The following is a 25,640-nucleotide window of genomic DNA, read 5'->3' on the forward strand; positions in this document are numbered from 1 at the left end:
TAAGGCGTACCCAGGAGCAGATATAGACTCAGATCACAATATAGTAGTGATGAAGACTAGGCTGAAGTTCAAGACATTAGTTAGGAAGAATCAATGCGCAAAGAAGTGGGATACGAAAGTACTAAGGAATGACGAGATACGTTTGACGTTCTCTAACTCTATAGATACAGCAATAAGGAATAGCGCAGTAGGCAGTACAGTTGAAGAGGAATGGACATCTCTAAAAAGGGCTATCACAGAAGTTGGGAAGGAAAACATAGGTACAAAGAAGGTAGCTGCGAAGAAACCATGGGTAACAGAAGAAATACTTCAGTTGATTGATGAAAGGAGGAAGTACAAACATGTTCCGGGAAAATCAGGAATACAGAAATACAAGTCGTTGAGGAATGAAATAAATACGAAGTGCAGGGAAGCTAAGACGAAATGGCTGCAGGAAAAATGTGAAGACACGAAAAAGATATGATTGTCGGAAGGACAGACTCAGCATACAGGAAAGTCAAAACAACCTTTGGTGACATTAAAAGCAACGGCGGTAACATTAAGAGTGCAACGGAAATTCCACTGTTAAATGCAGAGGAGAGAGCAGATAGGTGGAAAGAATACATTGAAAGCCTCTATGAGGGTGAAGATTTGTCTAATGTGATAGAGGAAGAAACAGGAGTCGATTTAGAAGAGATAGGGGATCCAGTATTAGAATCGGAATTTAAAAGAGCTGTGGAGGACTTACGGTCAAATAAGGCAGAAGGGATAGATAACATTCCATCAGAATTTCTAAAATCATTGGGGGAAGTGGCAACAAAACGACTATTCACGTTGGTGTGTAGAATATATCAGTCTGGCGACATACCATCTGACTTTCGGAAAAGCATCATCCACACAATTCCTAAGACGGCAAGAGCTGACAAGTGCGAGAATTATCGCACAATCAGCTTAACAGCTCATGCATCGAAGCTGATTACAAGAATAATATACGGAAGAATGGAAAAGAAAATTGAGAATGCGCTGGGTGACGATCAGTTTGGCTTTAGGAAAAGTACAGGGACGAAAGAGGCAATCCTGACGTTACGACTAATAATGGAAGCAAGGCTAAAGAAAAATCAAGACACTTTCTTAGGATTTGTCGACCTGGAAAAAGCGTTCGACAATATAAAATGGTGCGAGCTGTTCGAGATTCTGAAAAAAGTAGGGGTAAGCTATAGGGAGAGATGGGTCATATACTACAATATGTACAACAACCAAGAGGGAATAATAAGAGTGGTCGATCAAGAACGAAGTGCTTGTATTAAGAAGGGTGTAAGACAAGGCTGTAGCCTTTCACCCCTACTCTTCAATCTGTACATCGAGGAAGCAATGATGGAAATAAAAGAAAGATTCATTAGTAGAATAAAAATACAAGGTGAAAGGATATCAATGATACGATTCGCTGATGACATTGCTATCCTGAGTGAAAGTGAAGAAGAATTAAATGATCTGCTGAACGGAATGAACAGTCTAATGAGTACGCAGTATGGTTTGAGAGTAAATCGGAGATAGACGAAGGTAATGAGTAGTAGTATAAATGAGAACAGCGAGAAACTTAACATCAGGATTGATGGTCACGAAGTCAATGAAGTTAAGGAATTCTGCTACCTAGGCAGTAAAATAACCAATGACGGACGGAGCAAGGAGGACATCAAAAGCTGAGTCGCTATGGCAAAAAAGGCATTTCTGGCCAAGACAAGTCTACTAATATCAAATACCGGCCTTAATTTGAGGAAGAAATTTCTGAGGATGTACGTCTGGAGTACAGCATTGTATGGTAGTGAAACATGGATTGTGGGAAAACCGGAACAGAAGAGAATCGAAGCATTTGAGATGTGGTGCTATAGACGAATGTTGAAAATTAGGTGGACTGATAAGGTAAGGAATGAGGAGGTTCTATGCAGAATCGGAGAGGAAAGGAATATGTGGGAAACACTGATAAGGAGAAGAGACAGGATGATAGGACATCTGCTAAGACATGAGGGAATGACTTCAATGGTACTAGAGGGAGCTGTAGAGGGCAAAAATTGTCGAGGAAGACAGAGATTGGAATACGTCAAGCAAATAATTGAGGACGTAGGTTGCAAGTGCTACTCTGAGATGAAGAGGTTAGCACAGGAAAGAAATTCGTGGCGGGCCGCATCAAACCAGTCGGTAGACTGATGACCAAAAAAAAAAAAAAAAGAAAAAAAAACAAGAGCCAAGAGGGAATAACAAGAGTGGACGACCGAGAACGATGTGCTCGAATTAAAAATGGTGTAAGGCAGGGATATAGTCTTTCACTCCTACTGTTCAATCTGTAGAACAAGCAATGAAGGAAACAAAAGAGAAGTTCAGGAGTGGAACTAAAATTCAAGGTGAAAGGATATGAATGAAACGATTCGCTGATACAATTGCTACCCTGAGTGAAAGTGGAGAAGAATTGCATGATCTGCTGAACGGAATAAACAATCTAATGAGTACAGAATAATGATTGAGGATAAGTCGAAGAGAGACCAAGATATGAGAAGTTGCAGAAAAGAGAACAGTGAGAAAGTAACATCAGGATTAATGGTCACGAAGTAGATGAAGTTAAAGAATTCTATTAGCTAGGCAGCAAAATAACGAATGACCAACGGAGCAAGCAGGACATCAAAAGCAGACTAGCACTGGCAAATGGGGCAAGGGAGGTCTACTAGCATCAGGATGGACAAGTGGAAGAAATTTTTGTTAATGTACGTTTGGAGCACAGCATTGTATGGTAGTGAAACATGGACTGTGGGAAAACCGGAACAGAAGAGAATCGAAGCATTCGAAATGTGGTGCTGCAGACGAATATTGAAGATTATGTGGACTGATAAAGAATGGAGAGGTTCTGTGGAGAATCGGCGAGGAAAGGAACTTATGGTAAACACTGACAAGAAGGGAAGCATGGCAGAACATCCTTTGAGACATCACGGAATATCTCCCATGGTACTGGAGGGAGCTGTAGAGAGCAAAAACTGTAGAGGTAGACAGAAGTTGGGATGCATTCAGCAAATAATTGAGGACCTAAGGAGCAAATGCTACTCTGAGATGGAAAGGTTGGCGAAAGAGAAGAGTTCGTGGTGGGCCACATCAAAATGGTCAGAAGACTGATGAGTAAAACACAGATATAAATGTCGGCGTTGGCTGTGACGACGTCATACTGTAAAAATGAGGCTCCAGGGTCTGGAGTGTAGTGGTCTTCTGTCGATACCCCGGAGAGCAAAGTGCAGGGCTGCCCCGGCGTCCAGGGACTTAGCCAAAGGTAGAGACGTCTGCGCCATCTGCAAGGAGCTCAACACTCAACACCTCACGTTTGACGTCACATAACAGCTGCCGTTCTACGATGACGACCTGCTTCGTGCGTCCTAAAATACTGCTACCCTCTGCTGACTTCACGGTAAATATTGTCGCAAAAAAAATGGTTCAAATGGTTCTGAGCACTATGGGACTTAACAGCTATGGTCATCAGTCCCCTAGAACTTAGAACTACTTAAACCTAACTAACCTAAGGACAGCACACAACACCCAGGCATCACGAGGCAGAGAAAATCCCTGACCCCGCCGGGAATCGAACCCGGGAACCCGGGCGTGGGAAGCGAGAACGCTACCGCACGACCACGAGCTGCGGCCTATTTTCGCACCGTATAGTCTGGAACGGGGTGACAATCCAGTTGTCGAATTGGACTACAATACTCCCTACAAGGCTGCCCAACGTTGGCACGTGCAGCCTTTTTTACACGGCTGTTACGAAGCCGCTGACGGAGCAGTCCACTGTCCACTGGTGATCACTGACCGACATTGGCAGTGACCTGATTTCATCTTCATCTTTCACTTGTAACTCTACATTGCCTCCCTTCTGCTACAAAGAAAAATCGCCCTCATATTTTACTGAAGCTCAGTTTTCACACGCCACCAGTACCTCTATTGTACCGGCCACCCGGACACTTCAATCGTTGCTTTTACGGTTTCTTCACATTTTTCATGCAACCATTTCATCTTAGCTTCCCTACACTTCCCATTTGTTTCATTCCTCAGGGACTTCCATTTCTATATCCCTGAATTTCCCTGAACGTTCTTGTACTTCCTTCTTTGATCGATCAATGATTACTGTTTCCGAAAACCGGCTGATTTATTCACGAGAAAGAACAAATTGAGTATGAGCCGTGCCGGCTCGTTCGTATTTGAATCGTCCGTCTCGTCATTCCGATTTGGAGGCTTCACGTTGAGTTTCATAGAGGACGCTGCCACGTTACGAGGGAGCGGGGGAGTGATGTGCCAGGATCGCCGAGTTTTGGCTGGAGGCGTGCTGAGGTCCAGGCGGGAAGCGGAGACGTGATCTCGAAGTATCTTGGAGTGTATTTTTTACCGATTCCGGGCGCGGGTTAGTGTATGTGGGCTTGAGCTTACGATGTTAACAAACATGTAAGCACGCAGTGTGAGACCCCCGACCAATTCGGATTGTTTATTCGGAACCTTTCGTTTCGTAGAAGCGTCGGTTGATTTCTCCTAGTAGCGGAAATTGCCTTGTTCGGTCTTAGAGTGTGGCCTTATCGCATACCCGCCCTTCTTGTTCACAATGTGTGTGAAATCTAATGGGACTTAACTGCTAACGTCATCAGTCCCTAAGCTTACACACTACTTAACCTAAAGTATCCTAAGGACAAACACACACACCCATGCCCGAGGGAGGACTCGAATCTCCGCCATTCTTGTCCCCCAAACTTCGTGTTTTGACAATTTTGGATGAAGACGTTGGTGAACTGATCCCCACCTTTCGACCTTTGCTCAGCAGTGTTCATGGAATGTTATTGAGCCTGTGTTTTTCTCTGGCATTTTCTTTATCGTTATAGATTACACTACGCTTTTCACCTGTAGTTTTAGTCTGCTTGATTATCTTACTGTGGGTTAAATGAGTGCGTGAGTGTGGTACCGGCAAACAGTTGTTACGAACTTAGACGCGCTTATACTGCATTTCACTGTCACTAATGTGGTGGCTAATTTGCTTGTTTTAGTCTTATTGCAGCCAACAGCCGACTCCCGACTTGGCGCGTTTTGTTTTTGTTTGGACGCCGATAGGCCGCACCGCCCCCCCCCCCCCTAGCAGATCAGCTGTATGGTTCTGAAAGCTATGTGCTTTTAAGGTATAATTAGTGTCTACTGTTTTCTGGTAGCCGTGAAGCTTACGTTGAGTAAGGTTACTTGCTTAAAAGCAAGTAAGGTTATTTGCTTAAAACTTCCCAGAGTGTGACTAGAAAATTAATACTGTTGCTCCGTTTGTAATTTAACAGTATGTATTGAGGCTTTAAATCTGTTCACTTGTTTCTTTAAGTGGCCCTTAGTAGAGCCAGCTTGCTTTAACTAAACGGTCACCATGCCAATTTAATCTAAAAATTGGAACTGTTGCTGTATTTACAATGTAAGTTTGGCATGTAGTGAGGCTTTAGTACTTTTCACTTGTTTTCTTAAGCGGCTCTTAATAGAGTCCAGCTTCTTAACTAAACGACCACTGTGCTGATTTAATCTAAATATTAGAACTGTTAGTCTATTTGTAGTTTAAGTGCGGCATGCCTTGAGCCCTTAGCAGATTGTACTTGTTTCTGTTCTTGTTTGACTCAGTTAGTCGATCCCTGGGTCGAATTTACTTTAAATCTTCTGCTGCCACTCTGTTTAAAATATAAATGTGTTAATGTTCTCAGTATCTAAGACCAATGTGCCCTACCCTATGAAATATTGCCATTTAAAGTCTATAGCCGATCTACAGTCAGAAGATTGGCATTTCTCTACCTGTCCTTTTGTAAAAAATAAATAAAAAGAAAAAGAAAAGTAAAAAATTAATTACCTTCAAATTACATTGAATCCGCCACTGGGCGAGTTTAATTGTAAATCTAAATACTTTTTTTTGTAAATGTTTAGAAGCCCATGGTCCTATAACTTTTTTAAAAGTTTCTACATTGTTGTTACCTTTTAAATTATTTGTGCATTTTTTAACCAATCGGCCACCGAGTAGAATGTAAGCTTAAATCTCAATGCAGCATTTGGTTGTAATTTATAGGGACACTACACCGTACTTTTCCAAGCGTTATTACTTAAAACCACCTGCTAGGTTTGGTCAGAGATTTCGTATTTCTCTAACGATTATTTTATTTAATTTTTTTAAGGGCCCATGCCATCGGAAACTTTATTATTTAAAAAAGTCCTGGTACCGATTACTTTGAGTCCTGAATTACTGGCTCTAGATAACTGAATGGTCTTAAGTCGATACTTGTAAGATGTAAGAGGTCATCTACCAGAGTCTGCACCGTTTCCTTTTATTCTTAATATTAGGCTTTAATTAAGAGTCACTGAACATTCAGTTTCTCTTTGGGATTTGTCATATATATATATGAGACATTCTAAAACGTATACTTATATTAATAATATTAGTTTACGTTATAATCAACACAAACTTATGGTTTTCAAATGGAGACCCCGTATTAATTCAATAACCTGAAAAATCGGAAAAAGAATGGCGTTGGTTGCATCGCAATACATTAATTACATGCCGGGAAATTGCAAAGCGAAGTTGACGCTTGAAATGAGCGAAACACACCCCTACTGCATATCCCGAGACGCAAACTTGAACCCCACGTTCCCCATAATCACGATGTGATTGGGATACTATGCTGTGACAAATCCTGTACTTCATGCTATTTACTAGATAAAATGCAGTCACACACAATGAAAAATAAGAAAAATGTTTACTCGCTCTGCTTTATTGATCCTTGTATTGTATTATATTGTATTGTCTGTTAACCGGGGGGACCTAGAAACGACGGAGAGGCTCCGTCCCCGACGCAGTCGCAGTGGTCCACAATCCCACGACGACTACCGCAGTCCACTTCACCCCTCCGCCGTCCCACACCGAACCACTGTTTCAGGGTTGTTGTGCGGTTCGGCCCCCGGTGGACCTCCCTCCGGGGAACGTCTCACACGTGACCAGTGTAACCCCTATGTTTGCGTGGTAGAGTAATGGTGGCGTACGAGCACGTGTAGAACTTCTTTTCACAGCAATTGCCGACATAGTGTAGCTGAGGGGCAATAAGGGGGATCAGCCCGCATTCGCCGAGGCAGATGGAAAATCGCCTAAAAACGATCCACAAACTGGCCGGCTCACCGGACCTCGACACAAGTCCGCCGGGCGGATTCGTGCCGGGGACCAGGCGCTCCTTCCCAATCCGGAAAGCCGTGCGTCAGACCGCACGGCTAACCGGGCGGGCTTTATTGATCCTTACTACACTACTAGACTGGACATTACAGTAACGAAATACCGAATATCACCGGTCAGGGTAGTTAAGGATCTAACAGAGGGGTAACCTCAATTACATAATGGTACATGACATGTACTGGTCATGTCACTGAACATTTTCAATGATTACGTCACAACTGAATTTATTCACATGATGAAACGACTAGATAAATGTATAACAGTAGCTACCAAACAAACATACGTTTTCTCTGAAACACACAAAATGTACGGCGATATGTAATCACAAATCTCACAGCAGAGACGCTACAACATATGATTGAAGAGATCGCCATTTACACAGCAGCATCGCTGTGCACACTCCAGAACTCATCGACTCACAGCTGTCAGTGTTTCTCGTATTATTGTTGTTGGAAACTTGTGATACACATTTTTTACATCATCTCAGACAAAGATGTTCATAGGAATGTGGTGCGGAGACCGCGATAGAAATCTCTGAACAGGACTGCCCAGTCATATTCATGGATTTGAGAATTGATTTAGTATACTGACCGCTACTGTTCCGTAGTTTGTGCGTAGATAAATAGCATTAGCAAGAGGGAAACCGTTATGTGGATATTCAGTGCTCATGGCAGGCAACCCTATTATTACTTTCGACGCTCGTGATAACAGGAAGTTAAACGCTAATCTCCCTTTCCACCTCCTCCTCTTCCTCCTCCTCATGACAACAGTGAAAGTGAGATAACGTACGTCAGTCACATCGCGATTATGAGCGTTGTGGTGTTCATGTTTGAATTCACGATGGGCAGTGGAGGCGCGTTTCGTTTATTTCAAGAGTCAGTTAAGTTTTGCAATTTCTAAGGAAGTTACTGCATTATTTCGATGCAACTAACGCCATTCTTTTTGTTGTTTTTCATATTATTAATTGCGTAAGAAATAATATGGGTTATCCATTTTAAAAAAGTTAGTTTTTGTAGAAATGACATTTGATTACGCTTTAGAATGTTTCATAGCGTTTACTTTCAGAAGCTCCTGCCTTACACTCATACCCGCGAAAGTCGTTTTCAGTGTCTATTGTTGATCCAGAAATATTAGCAATGAAACATTCAAGTGGACCACCCAATAAAAGTGAGACTACTTTGAGAGGTAGTAGTACTCTTAGAAACAAGAAAACAAAGTCAAAGTACACATGGGTCCAGAAGCGCATCTGTTCTGAGATATTCCCAATAAATATGGGTCCGGAAATGCAAGCTTTCTGCAATAAACACGTGTTCACAGGAAGTGTTTAACGTGGCATCTAAATCATGACAATGCACCCCTCTGCTCTCCAGCGTGAGAAATGCCACACGTTTTGAAATACCCCTGCTGTTGTTGTACTTGCTGGTGCGCATTGAAGACACAACCCTGTAGTGTTTGCACATCGTTGATTGGCGTGGATTAGATCAGTTCCTTCAAGTCTCCCCTCACCAAAAGTCTATGGGATTGAGGTCTGGATAACGAGCAGGCCAGGGTGCGGGATCCCCACGACCGATCTAACTGTCCTGAAATGTCTGCATCAGAAGTCTGCGCATATTGTGACGAAACTGTGCTGGTGCGCCATCACGCATGAATCACATTTTTATTCGTTACTGCACTGACACATCCTCCAGGAAGGTAGGCTATACATTAATGAGAAAATCCAGATAATGCGCCCCAGTTAACCTTTGTGGTAGCACGTTTTTGTATGTAGCCAAGTACGCCTGGTCATTCAGTGAGCCGGCCGCGGTGGTCTGGCGCTGCAGTCCGGAACCTCGGGACTGCTACGGTCGCAGGTTCGAATCCTGCCTCGGGCATGTGTGTGTGTGATGTCCTTAGGTTAGTTAGGTTTAAGTAGTTCTAAGTTCTAGGGGACTTATGACCTAAGATGTTGAGTCCCATAGTGCTCAGAGCCATTTGAACCATTTTGAATCATTCTGTGACTCCTGAATGTCTTGTGGATTTACATCTGCCCACATACACTGAAGCGCCAAAGAAACTGTTATAAGCGTGCTTATTCAACTACAGAGATATGTAAACAGGCAGAATACGGTGCTGAGGTCGGCAACGCCTATATAACAGAACAAGTGTCTGGCGCAGAGCGGTTACTGCTGCTACAACGGCAGGTTATCAAGATTTCAGTGACTTTAAACGTGGATTTACAGTCAGCGCACGTGCGATGGGACACAGCATCTCCGAGATAGTGATGAAGTAGGGATTTTAATGCTGCGCCATCAACAAGTATCATTGAGCGAACCATTCCAAGAAACATCATCGATATGACTTTCGCAGCCGAAGACCTTCGTGTAGTCTTGATAACTGCACGACACAAAGCTTTATGCATCGCCTGGACCCGTGAACACTGACATTGGACTTTTGATGATTAGAAACACGTTGCCTGATCGGGCGTGTCCCGTTTCAAATTGTATCCAGCAGATGGACGTGTAGGGATATATAGACAACCTCATGAATCTCTGACCCCTGCATGTCAGCAGGGTACTGCTCAAGCTGGTGAAAGCTGTGTAATGGTGTGGGGCGCGTCCATTTGGAGCGATATTGTCAGGTGACACGTGCATAAGCATCCTGTCTGATCACTTACATCCATTCGTGTCCATTGTGCATTCCGACGGACTTGGGAAACTACAGCAGGGCGACGTGTCACCCTACATGTCCGGAATTGCTACAGGGTGGCTCCAGGAACACCCTTCTGAATTTAAACACTTCCACTGGCCACCAAACTCTCCAGACATGAACATTATTGATCATATCTGGGATGCCTTGCAACGTGCCGTTCAGAATAGATCTCCACCCCCTCGTACTCTTCCGGATGGACTGCCCAGCAGGATTCACGGTGTCAGTTCCCTCCAGCACTACTTCAGAGATTAGTCGAGTATAGGCCTACACCACATCGTGTTGCGGCACTTATACGTGCTCACGGGGGTCCAACGATATTAGGCATGATTACCAGTTTTTTTGGCTCTTCAGTGTATATTGGTTACTGAATATCACAACACCGTCTCTTGTGACCGCTGCTCATCGGTAAATAATATGTAAACAGTGGATCGGCGGCATACTTCTGCAACAGCCATTGACAGAACCACAGTCTGTCACGATGATCCTGTGACCTTGGGGCCTAAACGTGCCGTAGATGGTATGGAGTTCCTCCACATTAGAGAGTGAGACACACCTCCTGTTGCTGCTATTCGTCGCACACTGGTTTCAGGGGTTTCTTCCACCAAACGTAGCACAGGCTGCTCCATGTCAGGTGTGCGGACTGTGCAGGGCCTTCCACTGCCACGGTACCTGTGTCCCTCAAATGCTGGAAAAGTCTGACAAACAGCTTATCAGAAGACGTTCTGCGCTGCAGATACTGTTCAGCATAGAGGGCAGGGCCCTGCAGGCTATGTCCATTTGCTAAACCATAGCGCTTGTCGAATAGTATATTTTCATCGCTAACAAGTAGTGAAAGAGAGACAATTTAAATGTACTGCACAGTTTGTCCGTACAAACAGCGCAATAACAGTAAACACGTAAGTGAATCCGCGTTTGGAAGAAAATGAAACACTATGATATGTACCCACGGTTGACATTACTGTATAATAAGGAACAAAAACACGACGAAAAGCCGGCCGAAGTGGCCGTGCGGTTAAAGGCGCTGCAGTCTGGAACCGCAAGACCGCTACGGTCGCAGGTTCGAATCCTGCCTCGGGCACGGATGTTTGTGATGTCCTTAGGTTAGTTAGGTTTAACTAGTTCTAAGTTCTAGGGGACTAATGACCTCAGCAGTTGAGTCCCATAGTGCTCAGAGCCATTTTGAACCACGACGAAAATTTAAGTACCCTACAACACCAATCGAACCACACAGCTGACTGCAGACCATTAGTGATGGGTAGAGTACTGTGAGTAAGACATCATAATACCCTGCCGACACATTTTTTGGAGCACCAATGCAACTACTGTGCTAATGTCCGCAACTAAGCGTCGGGCATCTTTCCTAGAAACACGTGTAAATCTCTGGAAGCACTTGTTTCCGGACTCATGCTTATTGAACTCATTTTTCTTGTTTAGAGAACTACTACCACCTGTCAATGTATTCGATAGTATTTTTAACACCCTGTAACGCTGATTAAAATAGTTGGTGGATGTCCTCCTGAGGGATATCATGCCAAATTCTGTGCAGTTTGGCGCGTTAGATCTTCAAAATCCCGAGCTGGTGAGAAAGACCTGTTCATAATGCTCCATACGTTCTCAATTTGGGAGACATCTGGCGACCTTCCTGGCCAAGGTAGGGTTTGACAAGCATGAGGACAACCAGCAAAAACTCTCGCCCAGTTGTCTTGCTGAAATGTAATCCCAGGATAGCTTGCCATGAAGGGCAACAAAACGGGGCGTAGAATATCGTCAACTTACTGCTGTGCTGTAACGGTTCCGCGGAGGAATTTTCATTTGAAAAGAAATGACACCCCATACCATAACTCCTGGTCATCAGACCGTATGGCGATCTACAGACAGACTGGTATCTCACTGCTGCCAGGGCATCTCCACACACATTAAGGCCTGGATCTCGTTGACTGGAGTATAATTGTCTTCAATGATGAGCCCCGTTTCGTTTTGTGAAAGATGACCTTTGGTTGTCATCCCGATGCACTCTTGCAGCACAGCGGTACATCGATGTTATCCCGGGTATGCGTTTCCGCAAGATTATATCCATCTGCACATGGTGAGAGTTTCTACTGCTTGTCTTCGTGCTTGCCAAACCCTACCTTGGCCGGCAAGGTTGCAGGATATCTCCCAAAGTCAGAACATTTAGAGCATTATGTGCAAGATTCTCCTAAAATTTCGGGGTTTTGGCAATCTAACGCGCCTAATTAGACAGAATTTTGCACGATACCCCTCAAGAGGACATCCAGTAATCCTGTTAATCAATGTCAAGCCGAATAATTGTTTGCATAAGGGCCAGAGGTGGGCCAACACGTTTCTCTTGGCTAAATCATCCAGTTTTTCTGAAATTGTTACTTTGCACGTACACATCACGTCTACCAATTTCCGCCACATTCGGATAATTCCTTCGAGCTGCGATCGACGACTTATCTTTTATTTTTATTTTTTGTTATTATTGTATTAAAGTGTTTTTAAATTTCTCATTTACACCTCCATTCACTTTGTCCTTTGGCACTGTTTGCATTATCTGTCGCTAGCACCTAGCTCCACACCTACACTATGTGATCAAAAGCATCCGGACACCCCCAAAAACATACGTATTTCATATTAGGTGCATTCTGCTGCAACCTACTGACATGTACTCCAGCGATCTCAGTAGTCATTAGACACAGTGAGAGAGAGGAATGGGGCGCACCGCGGAATTTACGGGCTTCGAACGTGGTCAGGTGATTGGGTGTCACTTGTGTCATACCTGTGTACGCGAGATTCCACACTCCTAAACATTCCTAGGTCCATTGTTTCCGAAGGGACACGTACAGCACAAAAACGTACAGGCCGACCTCGTCTGTTGACTGACAGAGACCGCCGACAGTTGAAGAGGGTCGTAATGTGTAATAGGCAGACATCTATCTAGACCATCACACAGCAATTCCAGACTGCTTCAGGATCTACCCAAGTACTATGATAGGCGGGAGGTGAGAAAACTTGGATTTAATGGCCGAGAGGCTGCTCAGGAGCCACACATCACGCCGGTAAATGTCAAACGACGCCTCGCTTGGTGTAAGGAGTGTAAACATTGGCCGATTGAACACTGGAAAGACGTTGTGTGGAGTGACGAATCAAGGTACACAATGTGGTGATCCGATGGGAGTGTGTGGGTATGGTGAATGCCCGGTGAACGTAATCTGTCAGCGTGTGTGTAAGGCCAACAGTAACATTCGTAGGCGGTGGTATTTTGGTGTGGTCGTGTTTTTCAAGGAGGAGCTGACACCCCTTATTGTTTTGCGTGGCACTATCACAGCAGAGGCCTGCATTGACGTTTTAAGAACCTTCTTGCCCACTGTTGAAGAGAAATTCGGGGATGGCGATTGCATCTTTCAACACGGTCGAGCACCTGTTCGTAATGCACGGCCTACTGCGGAGTTGTTACACGACAGTAACACCCCCGTAATGGACTGACCTGAATCTATAGAACACCTTTGGGATGTTTTGGAACCCCTACTTCGTGCCAGGCCTCACCGACCGACATCGATATCTCTCCTCAATGCAGCACTCCATGAAGAATGGGCTGCCATTCCCCAACTAACCTTCCAGTACCTGATTGAACATATGCCTGCGAGGGTGGAGGCTATCATCAAGGCTAAGGGTGGACCAACACCATATTGAATTCTAGCATTACCGATGGAGGGCGCCACAAACTTGTAAGTTATTATCAGCCAAATGTCCGGATACTTCTGATCACATAGTGTAGGTCTTAGTTCAGGGTTCACTTTCTTGTTTGTCAGACTCCTTCTGGTTGGAACATTTGCGACTAGATTGAAAATAGTAAGTTAAAGCTTGGCAAGGAGGGGATACTGGCTACTTTTCGCTTTAAATTGTAGTATAATGTTTCCATTACTGAGAAAGTCATACAGGTAATTAAGTTTGAGGATCCTATAAGCGAAGATCCAATATTCTAAATCTGCTAAGGAACAAAAGTAATGTTTTGTGACGTAACAAAATTACATTGTACGAATTATGAATTAGCGCTCACGTTTTTATAGAACTATACTCCGCCCGAACAGGACATGAAGGCCCAACGGTAACGACCGGCCGCCGTATCATCCACAGCACACCCACTGGATGCAAATATGAAGGGGCAAGTGGTCAGCACACCGCTCTCCCGACAATATGTCAATTTACGAGACCGCACGTTTATAAAGATTAAACATTTATTATCACTCAGTAAATATAATCTATACTACAAGATGAGAGAAAATTGCATTGAATTGTCCAGAAAAAGAAAACTAAAAAGTAGAGAGCAGAGGGTGTCTTACTCATTAATTTATTCAGAGTAAATTGTCTGTGTCCCATAGAGACAAAATATTACAATGGCTGCGAAGCATACCAGAATATAGATACGAGGGCAGTTCTATAAGTAATGCAACACTTTTTTTTTTCTCGGCCAATTTTGGTTGAAAAAACCGGAAAATTCTTGTGGAATATTTTCAAACATTCCCGCTTCGTATCGTATAGTTTCATTGACTTCCGGCAGGTGGCAGCGCTGTACGGAGCTGTTAAAATGGCGTCTGTAACGGATGTGCCTTGCAAACAACGGGCAGTGATCGAGTTTCTTTTGGCGGAAAACCAGGGCATCTCAGATATTCATAGGCGCTTGCAGAATGTCTACGGTGATCTGGCAGTGGACAAAAGCACGGTGAGTCGTTGGGTAAAGCGTGTGTCATCATCGCCGCAAGGTCAAGCAAGACTGTCTGATCTCCCGCGTGCGGGCCGGCCGTGCACAGCTGTGACTCCTGCAATGGCGGAGCGTGCGAACACACTCGTTCGAGATGATCGACGGATCACCATCAAACAACTCAGTGCTCAACTTGACATCTCTGTTGGTAGTGCTGTCACAATTGTTCACCAGTTGGGATATTCAAAGGTTTGTTCCCGCTGGGTCCCTCGTTGTCTAACCGAACACCATAAAGAGCAAAGGAGAACCAGCTGTGCGGAATTGCTTGCTCGTCATGTGGCTGAGGGTGACAATTTCTTGTCAAAGATTGTTATAGGCGATGAAACATGGGTTCATCACTTCGAACCTGAAACAAAACGGCAATCAATGGAGTGGCGCCACACCCACTCCCCTACCAAGAAAAAGTTTAAAGCCATACCCTCAGCCGGTAAAGTCATGGTTACAGTCTTCCGGGACGCTGAAGGGGTTATTCTGTTCGATGTCCTTCCCCATGGTCGAACGATCAACTCTGAAGTGTATTGTGCTACTCTTCAGAAATTGAAGAAACGACTTCAGCTTGTTCGTAGGCACAAAAATCTGAACGAACTTCTCCTTCTTCATGACAACGCAAGACCTCACACAAGTCTTCGCACCCGAGAGGAGCTCACAAAACTTCAGTGGACTGTTCTTCCTCATGCACCCTACAGCCCCGATCTCGCACCGTCGGATTTCCATATGTTTGGCCCAATGAAGGACGCAATCCGTGGGAGGCACTACGCGGATTATGAAGAAGTTATTGATGCAGTACGACGTTGGCTCCGACATCGACCAGTGGAATGGTACCGTGCAGGCATACAGGCCCTCATTTCAAGGTGGCGTAAGGCCGTAGCATTGAATGGAGATTACGTTGAAAAATAGTGTTGTGTAGCTAAAAGATTGGGGAATAACCTGGTGTATTTCAATGCTGAATAAAACAACCCCTGTCTCAGAAAAAAATATGTTGCATTACTTATTGAACTGCCCTCGTATTTTAAGACATGTAATCAGTAGGAAACAAAGATCTTAAATTTGCGGTATCATTACACAAACTAGTAAAAAACTTCCGATGGTGATGTTGTCCTTTTTTCAGCAAAGAATCATGAAATATTTTTACATTACTAAAGGTTGTGTATAAAATCGCCAACAGTTTTGCCTTCCTTAACATATTTACAAGTTCTCTCTGTTTAGTGTCACTGAATGTCGTGTTGATATGCATTGTTCCATGCGAGATAGTTTTGATTGGTGCAGCAAAACCGATGTTCAGCTTTGTTGTGTTGATGACTTTATCAGTAGCAGTCTGGATGTCAATAATGTCATTTTCCTCCATTCTGAGTGTATTGGATGGGAAGGAAGAGTGTGCTGAAGTGATTACTTATTATAAAGCATCAAGGACATAACGCTTAAGTATATTCTTGCGCTTTTATATTAAGGCAAAATTTCCATCAGAAGATAGGAAACTATGGTCTGAAAACAGATACTTATATTCAATTAAATAAACCAAAATACATTACTAACAGTACATATGTATAAGTACACGATTTTTGACTTGTCCACAGCACTTGTCACTCCAAATCACAATTTTCATTTTCTTACCAGTTACATTGACGGTATTTTTAGTGGAATTCGCAATATGGAATAGCCATGATGCTATATTGTTAGCTCCATGAGACGCTTTACCCTCATGCCACAATTATATTATTGTCTCACTGTTATGAGCATGAACCTCCTTCACGTTCATTTTCCTGCAAATTGAACAATCTACTTTCGAGTTTATATTATAGTAACAGATCAGTTAATATTCTCTAGAGTCAGCAAAACAGACGCTAAATACACCAGCTTAAGCCTGTAGGGGCAGCAGTGGGAGACAAACAGACGCATCTCAACGATAGCACAGGAGGTGAGCACCCCCAAATGCAGTAGAGCAGCAAACAACTTTTAGCGAAGTGCATACATGAAATTAGCTGGCTAGCTGTTTTACAGAGACATAAGATGTCTCTGTCTAGTGGTGTGTAAGGGATGAAACTAAACCGAGGTGCCTCTTGTTCCCTTTTTTAATTTATTTGTGAACTTAGTTTCACTCGAAGGCACACAGTACAGAACACCAACACCCGCTTCTGGGCTCCCTCTTGAATTCAGTATAACAATAATGAAATGCCCATTAGCTTCCCTCCAACATACAAACTACATTAATCCTAGGATCACTACATCAAGAAAATACATGCACCAATGAGTGGGGCAAGGTTCTCGAACAAAAGAAACATAAAACGACAAGAAAGTTTTACAGCAATTACGCAATATAAAAAAGTAGAACTTCTACATACGCGAACAGGGCGTCCCAGTCAGCAGAATGACAACATGGTCATTGTCAATGCCAACACTGCCAGTATTAAATTTAATGAACATCCCACGTTTGCCACAAGTCATGAAATATGCACTAAACGATTAGAGACAGCCCAGACAGAAACAAGGAGCGCACATATGCCCCACAGTATATCAGCTAGTCACAGGAAAATCGCTTGTAAACTAGAAAATTAATCAGGATGCACGGGGCGAAAACACTTGTTTCTTGGGTCCAAAATTTCTCTCCATAGCAGGAAATGGGTGCTTACCATGAAATTCACAGTGGTGACACAAAATGGAATTCCAGTAAGTATCTTGGCGCTAACAACATGCACCTCAACCAGTCTGGCGACTTCAAGTGATGTTCAACCCACAAGGGTGTCAACACGTCCATGGCAACAGTAGACCCTAACTATACACAGTTCTCCCGACAAGACTACCCTAGAATGTCACACATGTGCGTATACTTTCACTCAGTGCTGCCTCCCTCTCCCTGGGGGTGGGGGGAGGCATCTTTTGGTTACCCAACAACTGGTCAGATACATTTGCTGTGAATGGCTACTATCAATATAAGTGTGTGGTCCCAAAGTGGAATGTGCACAGCTCACTTTCTCAGTTGTCAGATAATTCTCTTCTGCTCCATTACGCTGCATGGATGTATACCAAGTTGAGTGTTCCTGTCCATTAATTACCTGACTCGAAAAGCATACTAATGCGAAATTTCTGGGACCATATGACAGTATAAACGTTTCCGGTAATCTAGAAAGGTAAGAACTGGATTGGACTTCAATAAATCTTTTAGTTTTACAAATGCTGCTTAACAATTTAATGATTAATGAATCTTTATCCCTCTCATTAAGAACGGCATGAAGAGTCTTGCAACTTCAGCGAATTTTGGAACGAATTTGCAAAAAAAAGTATGTGAGGCTTAAATATGACTACTATTGTACTGCATGTTGGAAAAATTTTGATGGCTTCAACAAGTCACAGATCAGTGCGAACCCATTTCGGCCGATAACATGGCCGAAGTGACGGACTTCATGTAGAACGAAATGGTACCTTTCAAGGCTAAGGGTTAACCACATTGCATATAGACCATCAAAAACTTCGTTTAATCGCGCTGTATCCTCTTGGGTATCTTTGGAGAACACAAGCATATCATCTAAATAGACAATGCACTTTAGTTTTCATCAGTGCAGTTTGCAATATACTATCTAATAATTGCTTGGAAGTAGCGATGTTGATAATGACCAGGTGGCGTTAAGAATGCTGTCTTCAGATGGTATTCAGATTCTACGTCTAACTGATGGCAGCCACTTCGCAGGCCCATAATTGTGAAATATCACCACTGGCCTAGTTTATGCAAGGTGTCCGTTCCATTTGGCATTAGAGAGGCTTCTGCCACTGTTCCCTGATTTAAATAACAGTACTCACAGTAGAACTGGTATGCTTTGCTGGCATCTGGCGATTTTTTGGTACAGTGTCTACAGCTGCTGACCAAGCCCTGTTCCTTGTTTCTATGATCTCATCCTTCAACAGAAGCTGTAGGTATTGAGGAACACATTGTGGTTTCTTATAAACAGGAACTTCATTTTCAGTGTTGAATTAGTGGTGTGGCAGGCAATGGGCCAGGAGGATCAAACAAACTTATGTATTCTTCCGAAAGGCTTTCCATGTCCTCATTGCCCTGCTCTTCTAGACGTGTTACTTTTATTTCTTAGTGCGACCAAACAAACGGACTATCCTGGTTTTGTTTAATTGAGCGGAAAATCCCCCTCCAGTTCATCTTCATCTAGTATTTCTAAATTAGCTGTCAGGGCACCACGTAATAGTTGTACTTCCTCAGAGCTCAAGTCATCAGTAGTATCAGGCACTACCTCGCATCCTTCAGTTTCCCACACATAATACGTATTAACTATGCAGTGCAAAGATTTCACTTTATCCAGTACTTCTTTTTCATAGAAAGTTTCGGAAATACAAAACAGGACTCATCAGCAGATTGGTTCCTACATCAACTCAAATTATTTTTTCAGTTTAAATTTCTGTTACTATACGTCTATGGTCACAAAGCTTTTTGTCACCAGACTATCGGTTTCGGTCTGTAATAACTATCTTCAGATCTGTTTTATAAACAGCTTTTCAATATGTTTCGGAATGATATCCCATGAGCTGACTTTAAGGGACCTTGCACACAGTTTAGACAGCTGCCTCTGACCAAGAGGTGAACGTTATGACACTAATGGTTTTCCGACCATAAACCAAGATGAAATGGTGCTTCATACATTCTACTATACACTGATCCAGGTCGGCTTTGACGTAATGTGCAAGCTAGAAATCTAACTCAAGAATGAATGATTTCGTAGCCACTGTCGACCATGAAAAGAATTTCTACGGCAGCCATGCAGTTACCTTCCCCCACATGGTAACTTACTACCTTTGATTCGACTGAATATACATCACTTCCACCACTGCCACTTAAAGCCCAACAATGCAACTGTGTTCTGCCGTATCAAGTATAGCCTTACTTGCCGCAGACACCTGAGACAAGGTTCAGAAAATTTTCTGCCTCTGATTTTACACTTGTGCCTGCTCTTGCTTGGAACGTTGTACAGCAGACACAGTGCCCCTGCTAGTTTAAATATGGGGTGCGAGGGCTGCCCTGTGACTGTCTTCTACGCCTCGGCAGATTTCTGTCATTACAGTTTTGCTCAGAATGTCCGAAACGTCTGCATGTCCAACACTGCTGTTATCTGCAAATATGTTTCATACGACCTGTCCGACCACATCTAAAACGTTTAACATTCGCATCAAATGTTTCCTTCTTTTCCTGTGATTTGGCAGCCTCATCAATTGCAACTGGCAATACCGCAGTTTCTGCTACTTCTTTGAGTCTTTGGGAATTCCATTCGAGCTGTTCGTGATATTTCTGCCTGTAACAACCGTAGAAACGTGTCAGGTGCTCTCTGCTCTGCTTCCTATAATATGGCTTTGTTGGTATCATCATTCTCCGTGAGCTCATATGTTATCACATTGACTTTGCGAACAGAGTCTACAAAACACTCTAGTAATCCCCCATACTTGTGAAACATATCATTCAGATGCTCACGATAGTATCTCTACAAATTCTTTCCCCTGTGTCTGTTCAACAACCCTTCGTTGAAGTCATCCAGCGCCTTTGCTTCCATCGACTTTTCGTTTGATGTTCAGGGGAGAAAATGGAAAGCATTGGTATGACTACAGCGTGAACAATTCTTGTACCACGCAGTGTGCTTCAGGGTGTCAGTGAAGGCCTTATCCCTTAAGCTGGGGCACACATTGCTTATAGACTGTTACCTCGCGCTGCTGCGGGTTTCACGGTCGCCTGGCGACACAACAGTCCCTTGGGCGCCCTTAGCCTGCTACCTGCCGATAGCCCCTGCCATCGGCAGTGAACAGCTAAGGAAAGTGTAAGGCGGAGAAGGAATTATTCCATAAAGGAAGAGAGCAGTACCGACCTGATGGAAGTTTCCACAGCGAACTCGTAGCAAAATTTCAGTATTAAGATTATATGAATGAAAACACGAATGGTATATGTTCTGAACCATTGTTTTTTTAATTGTCTTGTGTCAGGCTCAGAAATAGCAGCACGCCAACCGACAAGAGAGCGAAAACGTCGACTAAGGCATATGGTTTATATATTTCGATATTGTAATCAGGAGTGGCCTAGCGGAATATATGCTAAGAAGATCAAAAAGATGATGATGATGATATTTGGTTTGTGGGGCACTCAACTGCGGGTTATTAGCGCCCGTACAAATTCCCAACCTTTGCTCAGTCCAGTCTTGCCACTTTCATGAAAGATGATGAAATGATGAAGACAACACAAATACCCAATCATCTCGAGGATGGAAAAGATGAATCCATACTGGGAATTTTTATGGTTCCAAAGGACACCTAGATGTCACTAGGTAAATAATAATTACCAGAAAAAGCTGATTAACAACACTGACTTTAGCAAACAGCGGCGCATTTCTGTCCACTTGCTAACAAAAACTTTAATCTGCAACTAGTCAAATTTACCAGTGGATCCACTTGCCTTATCCTTTGAAAACCAGTCGTTTCTGCTTCAAACCACCTTTTTATTAACTTTTTCATCTTAATGTTTCAGTATCTTTATCACGAAACCATCGGTGCTGTTGCAGATAGACGGCGCGGAGATTGTGCCACATGTTTGTATGAGATTCTAACACATGGATTTTTGTACTGTCCACAATGAATAGATCACTGGCAGTGAAAGTAAATATATCTGAAGTTCCTGTAACGCAAATTTAAGTTTGTACTAAGCTTTTATGAGTGGTGCCGAAAAGAAACCTCTGAGGCACTATGTAGTTTTAGTATAGAATTTATTAAATTTTAGGCTCATTTTTGCTGGTTATTTAGGACTAAAATTTGTTTTAGGCATTGTGAATTCATGGAAGTTTCAAGTTGTTCGACTGAGTGCTTTCAAACATATCACGTGAAACGATGGGTGGTCGAAAATTATATGCCCTAGTGGTTCCAAAGTGAAACCATCTCCTTCAAACAATTGATTGTTTGCTTTTTGCCAATTTGTTCTTGTATTCGTTGCTCTTATGATGATAAAGGCTAGTTCTGCAAAAATGTTGAAAATTACGTTCCAAAGTGAGATCACCTCCCTAAAACAGTTGAGGTTTTACTTTTTATCAGTTTCTTAGTGTGTTCGATGCTTATACTACGATAATAAACTTTACTTGTGTCAAAAATTTTAAAGTATTTTTTTTTCATTTTGTTGGGACTCAAGAGAGTTAAGAACATACGAGGGCTGTTCAATACAGAATGATCATATTTTTTTAACAATATCCCTTTAATCGTCCTCATAATTTTGATGGTCCTTCTCAAAGCAGTCTCCCATGAATGCAATGCGCTTGTCCCAGCGTTTCTGCCAGTCTTCAGATACATGCTGGAAACCATTTTTTGAGAGGTCCTTCACAGTCGCCTCCGCAGCCTTAACTATTGCTTCTAATGATTGATTTGCCTCCCACGAAGGCGTTTCTTCATGTTAGGGAGTAGAAAAAAGTCACATGGGGCTAAATCCAGACTATAGAGAGGGTGAGGGATGCACTTCACTTTGATTTTTGCACGATATTCAGCAACAACATTGGCAATATGGGGCCGCTCATTACCGTGGTCCAGCATCCAGCCTGCTTCAGGGAAATGTGGTCTTTTGCCCCTGATATGGACTTTCGATGTTTTCAGGACATCCCTGTAGTATTGTCCATTTACTGATGTATGTGCAGGTACAACACGCTTATAAACTATTCCATGAATATCAAAGAATGCGATGGCCATAACTTTCCAAGCAGAAGCAGCCATTTTGCTTTTTCGGGGGTTGGTGATGAAGAAGATTTCCACACTGAGCTTTGTTGTTTGCCCTCAGGATCAAAATAATCTAGCCAAGTTTCATCAGCAGCGATTACACTTGAAAGAAACTCCGGATCTTCCTCTTTCATCAACTTTAACTGCATGCAGACCTGCACGCGAATGTCCTTTGTTCGGAAATCAACAGTCTTGGAACCTATCGCGCACAAACAAGTATCATGTGTAATTTTTCTATCTCCAACGTGTGGTTGGCACCCGATGAAGTGTTCGGTATTTCAGAAAGTGATCTGAAGGCAATTCGTCGATCCTCTCTCACAATGACAGCTGCAGTGTTGATGTTGTCTTACGTAAGAGCAGTAACTTGAGGACCAGATCCACCTCCCTTTGAAATTGATTGTCTCCCCTCTTTAAACATTTTAAACCATCTTCGATCTGTGCTGTAGGGAAGAACAGACTCTCCATAGGCCTCAACATTGTATAGGCCTCAGCTGAAGATTTGTTGAGACGAAAGCAGAATTTCAAAGCCTCATATTGTTCCTTGAGTGTTACTTCCAAAAAATGGCTCTGAGCACTATGCGACTTAACTTCTGAGGTCATCAGTCGCCTAGAACTTAGAACTAATTAAACCTAACTAACCTAAGGACATCACACACATCCATGCCCGAGGCAGGATTCGAACCTGCGACCGTAGCGGTCACGCGGTTCCAGACTGAAGCGCCTTTAACCGCACGGCCACACCGGCCGGCTGTTACGTCCATTGCAGCGGTAGGCAATGCTGAACATGACTGACCTTGCCTGCCTCTCACAGGCAGTAATCAGGACTCCCAATGAAACTACTGCGGCGTGTTTGTTGGACATTAAGCTAACAGAACATCATAAGATTAAATTTTAGCGCGAGAAATTATGACCATAAAAAATTATGATCATTTTTTATTGAACAGCCCTCGTAACAACATAAACATTGATTACTGAAGGTTCTTTGCTCTTTGGCTAATCATTTGGCATGATTTGTGTATTTCTTTCTCTCTAATATTGGATGTTCTTCAGTTACAGACTTGATCTTATTATGACCTGACCCCATTCTTCCAATCACTGACGACCAACGAGTGAAGTAAATTCTTACTCGCAGTTTTCTATTTGAATTATTTTCGTTTATTATTGAAAAAAACATTTCATGTTACTTGTCTTTAACTGGCGTTCAGCTTTCTTCGCATTTTTGTCTATTGTGCCCCCAAACCTAATTTCTACAATGCACTCTGTGCTGGAAATCGAAATGCTTTTGCTAAAGCAACCGTCTATGGTCCGACCTACATCTGTTAATATGCTGTTTAGCTCAACAGTTTCAACTGATGACATTTTGTTGCCTGCAACCTTCTGTAACAGAATAATTCCCTGAGAATAATTGACATAATATGGATATTTAAGTGAGCTGTAATGTGTGTTTGTATTGTGTATTATACCGGGGACCTAGAAACGACGGAGAGGCTTCGTTCCGCCGAGCCCTCAGTGGTTCACGAGCCACAACAGGCCACAACAGGCCACAGCAGTCCACCCACCCCACCGTCGCCCCACGCAGAAACCAAGTTATTGTGCGGTTCGGCCCCCGGTGGATCCCCCAAGGGAACGTCTCATACCAGACGAGAATAGCCCCAAATGCTTGCGTGGTAGAGTAATTATGGTGTACGCGTACCTGGAGACAGTATTTGCGCAGCAATCGCCGACATAGTGTTACTGAGGCGGAATAAGGGGAACCAGGCCGCATTCGCCGAGGTAGATGGAAAACCGCCTAAAAACCATCCACAGACTGGCCGGCACACCGGACCTCGACAGTAATCCGACGGGCGGTTTCGTGCCAGCGACTACGCCTTCCCGCTCTGGAGAACTGTAATGTAGTCATTGTATTATAACAATGTTTGCAAAATAGGTCTAGCATTAATTTGAAGTACCTCAAACCGCACAGAGAAATAACAAACGAGAAAGTGGTATTTCTGAAAACCGGTGGTGTGATAAGCGGTGTGTGTCGCTTCCTTTACACGTTGAATTACAGGGCCGTATTTCCTACGCGTTATTGAGTGTGTTTATACTCTCTTGTTTCCAGGCGGATAAGCAGCAGTTGCATTCAATTTAACAGGTATTTCGTCATGAATTCGTTCTAACTTACGTCATTTCTTTCAGGAGTTTTAACTATATATATTCCTACTCATGTCAGTTAGAGCAATGCCTCTAAGTCAGACATATAATAGCTGCTTAGTTACTTATCCAGAAATGGGATGAAAAACTAACACTATTATTGCGGTGTATATGACGGGCGTCTGTCTTACCACTTGGAGCACAAATGTCACTCCACCAGTAAAAAGTTTAATGACTTCCGAAGGAGGATGTAACACGACTCCCTGATCTAGACCGTGATATAATTGACTATTTGACTATCGTCATCAAAAGCCGAGTGATGAGGCAAAGTTCCTGCTGACTCACATTCGGGAAGAGCTCGCGTTGAAATATCTCTCTAACCTCCTGCGTTTAGTTGTTACATGCTTTCCGTAAATCAGTTCAGGCAATGCCGAGATGGCTCTCATCCTTGACCTGTCCGAGGTTCGTTTCTAATTTCCCATCTAGTGACCCATCGACAAATGTTGTTGTATGTTCGTCATCAAATACTGTACCTCCCTGATGAAAAGTTTTGGACAGAAGTGTTAGGAAAAATGACAACGTATCAGGTATATTTGGGAGCCCAAATGAGATATTACACAAAATATAAAAAATACTGAATAAATTTTGCCTCTGAAAGGAGGATAGAGGATCACAGAGCGACCCAAATTTGATTTGAGACTTTAATTGTACTCAAACTGCCTTCCATCATAACGTAAAAGCAATGTGACGGGTTACATGAGTAAAAATGAAGGATTAATCAAATAGAATGAAACTGCAGACTTTTTTATTTATAATTTTAGTTGAAGTAATTCACATGCGCAAGAAATAAGAGAATAGCGTAGAACAGACAGTGTAGGAAGTGTGGAGGGATAACTGGCTAGATTACATGAGGTTTAATAGAAGCATATGTTCCTAGCAAATGTAGATGAAGAATTGTTCAGTCTCCAGGCACGCTCACCTTCTACCAATCACACTGAAACAACTCTACGTGGGTAACCTATATAACATATCAGAGGCAAATAGTTACACAAAATCTACCACGCTACTAAGTGTTTCTGGGTCTTCCGGTTTAAA

The sequence above is a fragment of the Schistocerca serialis genome, chromosome 5 (assembly GCF_023864345.2).
Source record: "Schistocerca serialis cubense isolate TAMUIC-IGC-003099 chromosome 5, iqSchSeri2.2, whole genome shotgun sequence".
Lineage (NCBI taxonomy): Eukaryota > Metazoa > Arthropoda > Insecta > Orthoptera > Acrididae > Schistocerca > Schistocerca serialis.